Source organism: Lolium perenne, chromosome 4 (genome assembly GCF_019359855.2).
Source record: "Lolium perenne isolate Kyuss_39 chromosome 4, Kyuss_2.0, whole genome shotgun sequence".
Classification (NCBI taxonomy): domain Eukaryota; kingdom Viridiplantae; phylum Streptophyta; class Magnoliopsida; order Poales; family Poaceae; genus Lolium; species Lolium perenne.
This window is the reverse complement of record NC_067247.2, coordinates 345,727,601-345,740,422: the sequence shown is the minus strand read 5'-3', so window position 1 is coordinate 345,740,422 and position 12,822 is coordinate 345,727,601. Positions and strand designations below refer to the sequence as shown.

General features: G+C 43.8%; 1 long non-coding RNA gene across 1 annotated transcript; it reads left to right on the top strand.

The window, feature by feature from the left end:
* The first annotated feature begins 10,641 nt into the window (after window positions 1–10,641).
* LOC127297069 (uncharacterized) lies at window positions 10,642–11,966 on the top strand. The gene is made up of 3 exons (XR_011756914.1): window positions 10,642–11,008; window positions 11,105–11,239; window positions 11,739–11,966. It is a non-coding gene; the product is annotated as an uncharacterized lncRNA (long non-coding RNA).
* Window positions 11,967–12,822: the final 856 nt, after the last annotated feature.

Here is a 12,822-nt window from a genome sequence, read left to right as displayed (position 1 = left end):
TGATTTAGTGCAGCAAACAAAGTAGTAAATAAAACTAAGCAAGACAAAAACAAAGTAAAGAGATTGGGAAGTGGAGACTCCCCTTGCAGCGTGTCTTGATCTCCCCGGCAACGGCGCCAGAAATTTGCTTGATGCGTGTGGTTGACACGTCCGTTGGGAACCCCAAGAGGAAGGTGTGATGCACACAGCGGCAAGTTTCCCTCAGTAAGAAACCAAGGTTTAATCGAACCAGTAGGAGTCAAGAAGCACGTTGAAGGTTGATGGCGGCGGGATGTAGTGCGGCGCAACACCAGAGATTCCAGCGCCAACGTGGAACCTGCACAACACAACCAAAGTACTTTGCCCCAACGAAACAGTGAGGTTGTCAATCTCACCGGCTTGCTGTAACAAAGGATTAACCGAATTGTGTGGAAGATGATTGTTTGCAGAAAACAGTAAAACAGTATTGCAGTAGATTGTATTTCAGTATAGAGAATTGGACCGGGGTCCACAGTTCACTAGAGGTGTCTCTCCCATAAGATAAATAGCATGTTGGGTGAACAAATTACAGTTGGGCAATTGACAAACAAAGAGGGCATGACCATGCACATACATATTATGATGAGTATAGTGAGATTTAATTGGGCATTACGACAAAGTACATAGACCGCTATCCAGCATGCATCTATGCCTAAAAAGTCCACCTTCAGGTTATCATCCGAACCCCCTCCAATATTAAGTTGCTAACAACAGACAATTGCATTAAGTATTGCGCGTAATGTAATCAGTGACTACATCCTCGAACATAGCACCAATGTTTTATCCCTAGTGGCAACAGCACATCCATAACCTTAGAGGTTCTTGTCACTCCTCCAGATTCACGGAGACATGAACCCACTATCGAGCATAAATACTCCCTCTTGGAGTTACTAGCATCAACTTGGCCAGAGCATCTACTAATAACGGAGAGCATGCAAGATCATAAACAACACATAGACATAACTTTGATAATCAACATAACAAGTATTCTCTATTCATCGGATCCCAACAAACGCAACATATAGAATTACAGATAGATGATCTTGATCATGTTAGGCAGCTCACAAGATCCAACAATTAAGCACAATGGGGAGAAGACAACCATCTAGCTACTGCTATGGACCCATAGTCCAGGGGTAGACTACTCACACATCACTCCGGAGGCGACCATGGCGGCGTAGAGTCCTCCGGGAGATGATTCCCCTCTCCGGCAGGGTGCCGGAGGCGATCTCCTGAATCCCCCGAGATGGGATTGGCGGCGGCGGCGTCTCGATGGGTTTTCCGTATCGTGGCTCTCGGTACTGGGGGTTTCGCGACGGAGGCTTTAAGTAGGCGGAAGGGCAGGTCAGGAGGCGGCACGAGGGGCCCACACCATAGGGCCGCGCGGCCAGGGCAGGGGCCGCGCCGCCCTAGGGTTTGGCTGCCTCGTGGCCCCACTTCGTCTCCTCTTCGGTCTTCTGGAAGCTTCGTGGCAAAATAGGACCCTGGGCGTTGATTTCGTCCAATTCCGAGAATATTTCGTTACTAGGATTTCTGAAACCAAAAACAGCAGAAACAAAGAATCGGCACTTCGGCATCTTGTTAATAGGTTAGTTCCAGAAAATGCACGAATATGACATAAAGTGTGCATAAAACATGTAGATATCATCAATAATGTGGCATGGAACATAAGAAATTATCGATACGTCGGAGACGTATCAAGTCTTCTTGGAGAATCACATGATCTTCTTGGTCTTGTGTTTCGGGACATGTTTCCATCCCAAAACTTCTTGGCGGCGAGAGCCATGTGCTCATGGTAGTTGACCTTGAGATCATCCGATCCCCACTCAACGGGATCCTCATCGCTTTCACTTGCTTCATGCACCTTCATCTTCAATGCAAGGTTGGGCTTGCGGGAGTTGTGGGCGCGAGCAACAAGATCCTCTGCATTCTTCTTGGAGATGTCCAAAGTGATGACTTCGCTAAGGACTTCATCGGATGTCATAGCACGGAAGGAGGCGTTTTGGCGGATGGCCGTCAACTTCACTTCCTCATAAGGAAGGAGAGCGTTGTAGAACTTGCGCTTGATCCAATGGTCATCCACGAACGTTGCTCCAAGATCTTGCATTTGCACGGCAAGAGCGATGAGGCATCTATACATCTCTTCGGGGGTCTCTCCTTCAACCATGACAAAGTTGTCGGCCATGTTGTTCACTTCATCAAAGCGGGAGCTTTGGATGCTTGCATTGCCGAGGAAGAGCTTCTCAAGTTTGTCCCATGCTTCCTTGGCGGTCTTGAGCGAGCGGATATGAGCGCGGTTGATACGTCTCCAACATATCGATAATTTCTTATGTTCCATGATTGTTTTATGACAATACCTACATGTTTTGTTCACACTTTATATCGTTTTTATGCGTTTTCCGGAACTAACCTATTGACGAGATGCCGAAGTGCCAGTTCCTATTTTCTGCTATTTTTGGTTTCAGAAATCCTAGTAAAGAAATATTCTCGGAATTGGACGAAATCAACGCCCAGTATCTTAGAATTGCATGAAGCTTCCAGAACACCCGAGAGCCGCCAGAGGAGGGCCCTGTGGGCCCCAGATGATAGGCTGGCGCGGCCAGGGGGTGGGCCGCGCCGCCCTAGTGTCTGGTGGCCCCTGACCCCTTCTGACGCCGCCTCTTCGCCTATAAGAAGCCCCCTGACCTAAATCTTCGATACGGAAAAGCCACGGTACGAGAAACCTTCCAGAGCCGCCGCCATCGCGAAGCCAAGATCGGGGGGACAGGAGTCTCTGTTCCGGCACGCCGCCGGGACGGGGAAGTGCCCCCCGGAAGGCATCTCCATCGACACCACCGCCATCTCCAACAACGCTGCTGTCTCCCATGAGGAGGGAGTAGTTCTCCATCGAGGCTAAGGGCTGTACCAGTAGCTATGTGGTTAATCTCTCTCCTATGTACTTCAATACAATGATCTCATGAGCTGCCTTACATGATTGAGATTCATATGAGTTTTGTATCACTATTCATCTATGTGCTACTCTAGTGATGTTATTAAAGTACTCTATTCCTCCTTCATGATGTAATGGTGACAGTGTGTGCATCATGTAGTACTTGGCGTAGTTTATGATTATGATCTCTTGTAGATTATGAAGTTAACTATTACTATGATGGTATTAATGTGATCTATTCCGGACAGGGTGTTTCTGCACCCGGGTGCATATGCACCCTTTATTTGAAATGCATATTAAATATATTTCCAAATGTTAAAAAAATAAAAACAAAAATGCCTCGTGTATACCTTGACATGTTACATGTTCACAAAGTTGTTTCAGCAAAAACCGATATGTTTTGTGCCCTGTACTAAAAAGACAAATTTTTGGTGTTAAAATAGTCTATTTCTCGAGGCATTATTTGTCTTTTTTACACATGGTACAAAAATTGTTGGTTTTATGTGAAACTTTATGTGTACACATAGAACATGTCCCTCTACATGCTAAATTTTTTTCCTAAATTTTTTTACTTTTTGAAATATGTTTTATACATACCAGGTGCATATGCACCCATGATCAGTTTTGGTTTTCCGGATCTATTCCTCCTTTCATAGTATGAAGGTGACAGTGTGCATGCTATGTTAGTACTTGGTATAATTGTGTTGATCTATCATGCACTCTAAGGTTAATTAAATATGAATATCGAATGTTGTGGAGCTTGTTAACTCCGGCATTGAGGTGCTCTTGTAGCCCTACACAGCTAGTGGTGTTCATCATCCAACAAGAGAGTGTAGAGTGGTTTTATTATGTGATCAATGTTGAGAGTGTCCACTAGTGAAAGTACGATCCCTAGGCCTTGTTTCCAAATACTGCAAACATCGCTTATTTACTGTTTTACTGCATCTTTACTTCCTGCAATATTACTACCATCAACTGCACGCCAGCAAGCACTTTTCTGGCGCCGTTACTACTGCTCATATTCATTCATACCACCTGTATTTCACTATCTCTTCGCCGAACTAGTGCACCTATACATCTGACAAGTGTATTGGGTGTGTTGGGGACACAAGAGACTTCTTGTATTGTGGTTGCAGGGTTGCTTGAGAGGGATATCTTTGACCTCTTCCTCCCTAAGTTCAATAAACCTTGGGTGATCCACTTAAGGGAAACTTGCTGCTATTCTACAAACCTTTGCTCTTGGAGGCCCAACACTGTCTACAAGAATAGAAGCACCCGTAGACATCAAGCACTTTTCTGGCGCCGTTGCCGGGGAGGAAAGGTAAAAGGTACTCACACTCCGGTCCCAGGTAACCAAACACTTTTCTGGTATCGTTGTGAGTGCTCGAAGCTATTTCCTTTAGATCCTGCAATTGCATCTTTTTGTTTCTTGTTTTACACTAGTAAGGCATAATGGAAAACAACAAAAAAATTAGAGATCTTTATGAATTTTATCTTGAGTTAGGACATGAGGTGTTTGAAGAGAAAATTAAAAAACCTATGGAGCTTTATATGCATGCTAATGGCAATGTTATTAGTATGAATGCTTTGAACACCATTGTTGCTAATGCTATGGAAAATTCTAAGCTTGGGGAAGCTGGTTTTGATGAGCATGATATTTTTAGTCCCCCAAGCATTGAGGAGAAAATTTTGTTTGATGATACTTTGCCTCCTATTTATGATGATTATAATGATAGTAGCCTTTTGGTGCCGCCTGTTATGGAGGATAAATTTGATTATGATTACAATATGCCTCCTATATTTGATAGCTACTTTGTTGAATTTGCTCCCACTACAATTGATAAGAATAACTATGCTTATGTTGGGAGTAGTAATTATTTTATGCATGAGACTCATGATAAGAATGTTTCATTTGATAATTATATTGTTGAGTTTGCTCATGATGCTACTGAAAATCTTTATGAGAGAGGAAAATATGGTTGTAGAAATTTTCATGTTACTAAAACACCTCTCTATATGCTTAAAATCTTGAAGTTACACTTGTTTTATCTTTCTATGCTTGTCACTTTGATCTTCATGAATTTATTTGTGTACAAGATTCCTATGCATAGGAAGTGGGTTAGGCTTAAATTTGTTTCATACTTGCTTTTTGATGCTCTCTTTGCTTCAACTCGCATCCTTATGTGAGCATCATTAAAATTACTGAGCCCATCTTAATGGCTATAAAGAAAGCACTTCTTGGGAGATAACCCATGTCTTTATTTTACTACAGTACTTTGTTTTATATTTGAGTCTTGGAAGTTGTTACTACTGTAGCAACCTCTCCTTATCTTAATTTTATTGCATTGTTGTGCCAAGTAAAGTCTTTGATAGTAGAGTTGATACTAGATTTGGATTGCTGCACAGTAACAGATTTCTGTCTGTCACGAATTTGAGTCGCCCCGTCTGTAGGTAACTCATAAAATTAAGCCAATTTACGTGCGTTATCCTCAGATATGTACGCAACTTTCATTAAATTTGAGCATTTTCATCTGAGCAAGTTTAGTGCCCCAGAAAAATTCGTCTTTACGGACTGTTCTGTTTTGACAGATTCTGCCTTTTATTTCACATTGCCTGTTTTGCTATGCTTGATGGATTTCTTTATTCCATTAACTTTCTGTAGCTTTGTGCAATGTCCAGAAGTGTTAAGAATGATTGTGTAACCTCTGAACATGTGAATTTTTAATTATGCACTAACCCTCTAATGAGTTTGTTTCGTGTTTGGTGTGGAGGAAGTTTTCAAGGGTCAAGAGAGGAGGATGATACAATGTGATCAAGAAGAGTGAAAAGTCTAAGCTTGGGGATGCCCCGGTGGTTCATCCCTGCATATTTCAAGAAGACTCAAGCATCTAAGCTTGGGGATGCCCAAGGCATCGCCTTCTTCATCGACAACTTATCAGGTCACTTCTCTTGAAACTATATTTTTATTCGGTCACATCTTATGTACTTTACTTGGAGCGTCTGTTTATTTTTATTTTTGTTTTGTTTGAATAAATTCATGCTTGTGTGGGAGAGAGACACGCTCCGCTGGTTCATATGAACACATGTGTTCTTAGCTTTTAATGTTCATGGCGAAGGTTGAAACTGCTTCGTTCATTGTTATATGGTTGGAAACAGGAAATGCTGGATGTGGTAAATGGTATAATGTCTTGAATAATTTGATACTTGGCAATTGTTATGCTCATAAGGATCATGTTTAAGCTCTTGCATCATATACTTTGCACTCATTAGTGAAGAAATACATAGAGCTTGTTAAAATTTGGTTTGCATGATTGGTCTCTCTAGAGTCTAGATATTTTCTGGTGAGGGTTTGAACAACAAGTTAGACAGTGTAGAGTCTTATAATGCTTGCAATATGTTCTTATGTGAGTCTTGCTGCACTAGTTCATACTTGAGTTTGCTTCAAATAACTTTGCTAGCCTAAGCCTTGTACTGAGAGGGAATACTTCTCGTACATCCAAATCCTTGAGCCAAAAACTATGCCATTTGTGTCCACCATACCTACCCACTACATGGTATTTCTCTGCCATTCCAAGTAAATACTTCATGTGCTACCTTTAAACAATTCAAAAGCTATTATCTCTTATTTGTGTCAATGTTTTATAGCTCATGAGGAAGTATGTGGTGTTTTATCTTTCGATCTTGTCATTTACTTTTGACAGACTTTCACAATGGACTAGTGGCTTCATCCGCTTATCCAATAATTTTGCAAAACGAGCTGGCAATGGGGTTCCCAGCCCCAATTAATTACAACTTACATTAATAATTCTCTTCACATGTTTTGCTCTGATTCATCAGTAAGCAACTTAATTTTGCAAATAGACACTCCTTCATGGTATGTGAATGTTGGAAGGCACCCGAGGATTCGGTTAGCCATGGCTTGTGTAAGCAAAAGGTTGGGAGGAGTGTCATCAATAATGAAACTAAAATATATGTGTAAACAAAAGAGAAGAGGGATGATCAATCTTGCTGGTAGAGATAACGTCCTTCATGGGAGCCGCTCTTGAAAGTCTGGTTGATAAGGTAGTTAGAGTACCCACTACCATTCGTTGACAACAACAAACACCTCTCAAAACTTTACTTTTATGCTCTCTATATGATTTTAAAACTTGAAAAGCTCTAGCACATGATTTATCCCTGCTTCCCTCTGCGAAGGGCCTTTCTTCTACTTTTATGTTGAGTCAGTTCACCTACTTCTTTCTGTCTTAGAAGCAAACACTTGTGTTAACTGTGCATTGATTCTTACATGTTTACCTATTGCATTCATTATATTACTTTGCATTGACAACTGTCCATGAGATATACATGTTACAAGTTGAAAGCAACCGCTGAAACTTAATCTTCCTTTGTGTTGCTTCAATGCCTTTACTTTGAATTTATTGCTTTATGAGTTAACTCTTATGCAAGACTTATTGATGCTTGTCCCGAAAGTACTATTCATGAAAAAGTCTTTGCTATATGATTCAGTTGTTTACTCATTATCTTTACCATTGCTTTGAATCACTTCATTCATGCTTTACAATAGTATGATTAAGATCATGTTGGTAGCATGTCACTTCAGAAATTATCTTTGTTATCGTTTACCTACTCGGGACGAGTAGGAACTAAGCTTGGGGATGCTGATACGTCTCCGATGTATCGATAATTTCTTATGTTCCATGCTTGTTTTATGACAATACCTACATGTTTTGTTCACACTTTATATCGTTTTTATGCGTTTTCCGGAACTAACCTATTGACGAGATGCCGAAGAGCCAGTTCCTGTTTTCTGTTGTTTTTGGTTTCAGAAATCCTAGTAAGGAAATATTCTCGGAATTGGACGAAATCAACGCCCAGCATCTTAGAATTGCATGAAGCTTCCAGAACACCCGAGAGCCGCCAGAGGAGGGCCCTGTGGGCCCCAGATGATAGGCTGGCGCGGCCAGGGGGTGGGCCGCGCCGCCCTAGTGTCTGGTGGCCCCTGACCCCTTCTGACGCCGCCTCTTCGCCTATAAGAAGCCCCCTGACCTAAATCTTCGATACGGAAAAGCCACGGTACAAGAAACCTTCCAGAGCCGCCGCCATCGCGAAGCCAAGATCTGGGGGACAGGAGTCTCTATTCCGGCATGCCGCCGGGACGGGGAAGTGCCCCCGGAAGGCATCTCCATCGACACCACCACCATCTCCATCAACGCTGCTGTCTCCCATGAGGAGGGAGTAGTTCTCCATAGAGGCTAAGGGCTGTACCGGTAGCTATGTGGTTAATCTCTCTCCTATGTACTTCAATACAATGATCTCATGAGCTGCCTTACATGATTGAGATTCATATGAGTTTTGTATCACTATTCATCTATGTGCTACTCTAGTGATGTTATTAAAGTACTCTATTCCTCCTTCATGATGTAATGGTGACAGTGTGTGCATCATGTAGTACTTGGCGTAGTTTATGATTATGATCTCTTGTAGATTATGAAGTTAACTATTACTATGATGGTATTAATGTGATCTATTCCTCCTTTCATAGTATGAAGGTGACAGTGTGCATGCTATGTTAGTACTTGGTATAATTGTGTTGATCTATCATGCACTCTAAGGTTAATTAAATATGAATATCGAATGTTGTGGAGCTTGTTAACTCCGGCATTGAGGTGCTCTTGTAGCCCTACATAGCTAGTGGTGTTCATCATCCAACAAGAGAGTGTAGAGTGGTTTTATTATGTGATCAATGTTGAGAGTGTCCACTAGTGAAAGTACGATCCCTAGGCCTTGTTTCCAAATACTGCAAACATCGCTTATTTACTGTTTTACTGCATCTTTACTTCCTGCAATATTACTACCATCAACTGCACGCCAGCAAGCACTTTTCTGGCGCCGTTACTACTGCTCATATTCATTCGTACCACCTGTATTTCACTATCTCTTAGCCGAACTAGTGCACCTATACATCTGACAAGTGTATTGGGTGTGTTGGGGACACAAGAGACTTCTTGTATTGTGGTTGCAGGGTTGCTTGAGAGGGATATCTTTGACCTCTTCCTCCCTGAGTTCAATAAACCTTGGGTGATCCACTTAAGGGAAACTTGCTGCTGTTCTACAAACCTCTGCTCTTGGAGGCCCAACACTGTCTACAAGAATAGAAGCACCCGTAGACATCAGCGGTCCTTGGGGGTCATCCACCACATCTCTCCTTGTCAATTTCTTGGGATCTCATGGTGAATAGCCCTCCTCAATGATACGCCAAAGCTCGGTAGAAGCGCTGCGCACATGTGAACGCATTAAGAATTGCCAATTCTCAAAGTTGTTTGACTCAAGAGACGGTGGTGAACCATGCGACAAGATATGCGGCATCGGTATCGGAACGTTGATGGTGTAATCATTTGGTGGTGGCACCGCATGATAACTCCCTTGACGTTCCTCAAACAATGTGTCATCATCCTTCCCTTTTGTTGAAGTGCCGGTATCCCCAAGCCCTTCCTTTTGTGGATCTTTTGTCGCTTCCGCGACAAAATCAACAAGAGGAAGGGTGTTAGCTTTTGGTGGCGGATCCTCGGCACTTGCTTTTGGTGGAGGGTTTGGTTTTTGTACAACCAACTCCATCATCATTGCCTTCATTTGGGCAACGATGGATGACTCCAATTTCTTGAGGTCATCCAACGTAGCCATCGTAGAATCGATGGGCGATGATGGAGCGGGTGGCACAAGGGAAGGTGACCCATTCTTATCCGTCTCTTGTTCGGCCATTTCTTAGGCGGTAAAGCCCGAGCAAGAAAACCTTGCTCTGATACCACTTGAATGGATCGTAGCGAACAAGAGGGGGGGGTGAATGGCGCTACGGCAAGTTTTAGTCTTTTCCAATTTTTATGCAACGGAAGGTAAAGGTGTGAACTTTAGCAATAGGGTGATCCTACAATGATTATTGGGCGAGTTGTAACGGCCCCGGGTAGCATCCCATATTAGATTTGTTTGTGATTTCCTTTTATGCATCATCATGGCATATGCATCATATCATCCATGTTTTCAACAAATAAAATACATTTTATAAACCCTAAAATATTTCGGTTTCCCTCTCATATGGTTTATATAATAAACCCTCCTCTTGCCTATTCATTTAACAAAAACTTAACAATACAAAACTATTTTATTTTGGGTACCTAATATTTTGGCAATGCTTGTAATTGCTTTCCTCTCTCTCCATCTTTGAATTCAAAATTTGTTTGAGCAGTTTTCAAAAGATAAGGAGAAGAGCAAATTTTATAATAAAACCTAGCTAATCTGGGCTCCCTCTCTTTTGTGGCCCTTTTTCTTTGTCTCCCGGCGCAGCCCAGTTCCCTCTCCCTTCTCTCTCCTTGGCCCAGCTAACCCCCTGGAGCAGCCCACCTCTGAGCCCACCTCCTACCGTACCCCTTCGGTCTCCACCTCTCTCTTTTCTCTGTCGTCTTCCTCCCTCACGAAGAAAGCGTGACCTCCTTTTCCCCTATGCCTTGTACCACACCGCACCACCACCCATCCCCACCTGCTCTCCATCCACTCTCTTTATCCCTCTCTGGATCCCCCACCAAACCCTAGCCTTCCTCCTCCCCTCGCGCCGCCACTTTCTCCTTCCTCCACACCTTCTTCTTTCGTCTCTGTGAACAAACGAGAAACAACACCGCCTCCACCTCGCCATGGCGCCGCCGCTATGGTCCATCCCCCGACGATCTGAGACCACCACCAGAAGCGCCTCAACGTCCTCTACATCCCTCTGCGAGGAATCGACCCACGACGCCTTGAAGCACCCGCACCGCCGCCGTTTCTTCACCATGGCCGCCATACTCCGGCGTCAATTCCAGCCACCCTCGTCCTCCTCTGGCCAAACCGAGCACACCACCTCCTTCCCCGCGTCGAGCCGCACCCCCGACGCCATCTCTCGCATCCTGGTTCGTCCCGTCTCCGTCGTCCCCGAGCTCATCTGCAAGTGTCCGCCATGGCCCCTACCTCCGCTCGTTTCTGCTTCAACTTGTCACGAAGCCCATGTTCATGAACAACAGCAGCTGTAGCCCAGTGGTAACACCCTTGCTCCTTGACCCGTGCGCCCTGGGATCAAATCCCCACTTTGGCTAATTTAAGCCATCATTTTTGATCTCTGATCCCTTGATCCAGATCCGACGCTTACTGGGCCTCGACCCGTTTCTCTTCGAGTGCAGCCGCCGCCCGCGCGGCCCGTAGCTTCCCGTCGCCGCGTGCACGCCAGAAGTGGGCCGGCCCACACGCGCCAGCTTTCGTCCCGCCGGCCAGGTAGCAGGCCATTTTCCAGATCCAGCCCAATCCCTTTTACTCTGTCTTTTATTATTTTGCAAATCTGTCTATTTCATAACTTTTAAACTATAGCTCCAAATAAAATATGTTATATATGAAAAATGTTCAGAAAATTACAAGGAACATTAATATGTCATCCATGCTTGTTGTTGCATCATGCATCATATAATTTCGTGATAGTTTGCATTATCACCTAATATGGAACATATGAAATATGTGGGATATTATATATATGTTGTCCCGGTTCCATTTAACTTTGAAGTAGAGCACCCTTGCCATGTTATGCCATGCTAACCAACACTTAACTTTGTCGGTAGAAAATACAACTCCAACCTAATTTGTTTGTCCCGGGTTCCGACTCCGATTAAATTGGATAAGTGCATCGCATCATCCTTGCCATGTCCAGCATGCATATTATATCTGGAGCATGCCGATTCTTCTTCGTAGTAGTAAGATTTGCATCCGATATTTGTTGTAGCATTTGCTTCTTCCCGGATAGGATCGCGAAGTGGTGTTGTGAGATACGACAAGTCTCCGGATGTTCCTCGGCAAGCTTTAACAGGCAAGCATTTCCCCTATACTCCTGCCCCTGCAGAAGTCGCTCACCTATTTTATTTTGCCTTCTCCCTCATGCTATCCTTAAGTTTCGTTCTTGTCACGTGTCCTTTCCACTTGTTACCTCAAGCAGCCCATATTGCCACCACCACCTCCAACGGCTATTGTTTGGTTATCGAGTCTGCCCTTGCGAGTCGTAGTGCATGCTAGTGTTGTTTTATCTCGTTACCGTTATGGTTATCTTATCGGGTTATATATTGGGAATAATCATGGTTACTTTAGTTGTTGACATTTGTTTAGCGGAGGCATCGGTGGGTCAATTTGCTCGTTTTGTGACGGCTCACTTGTGTTTCCTAAATATCTTAGGACCCCGAGTTCTTGTTATCTGTTCCGAGACTGAGCGCTCTAACCACACGTGGGTATGCTTACCGGGTCTCCCCTCGACCACTGCCGGAATCTACAGCTTTGTCCAGTGGCCACAACTAGTTTGGATGTTTGTTTTGTTTCTCCCGGGCGTGCAAGCTTGTTTCTTTGTGGTCAGATGATATGATGTTACTTTTGGGGAAGCCGTGTTGCCTTGTAACCCCGTTGTCTCTTGCACGCTCGTAGGATGCGGTACGTATTGCTGAAGATGGATTCACCACTGCGGCACCTTGTTTCCATCCGAAAGCCGTAGACGCAAACAGCTAAGTCCGCGTCGGAGTTTCGATCGGGCTCCGAAATGGGTTAACTTAGTTAGGTGGCTTCCTGGACATTGTTGTAGTGAAGGAGAGTGCGTGTCGTGATATCCACCTGTCGTAAGTGGGTTGATCGTGCGTGTGGGCACATTTGGGCACCCCTGCAGGGTTACAATCTTATCGATAAGCCGTGTCCGCGGTTATGGACGACTTGGAGCTGTATGACTCGACCATAGACAACTTACACCTGTTGTTTATTAATAATAAATTGCATAGTAAGTTAGCACAACTTCACTAATAAATGGTTAAAACTTGACAACCGTGTGAGTG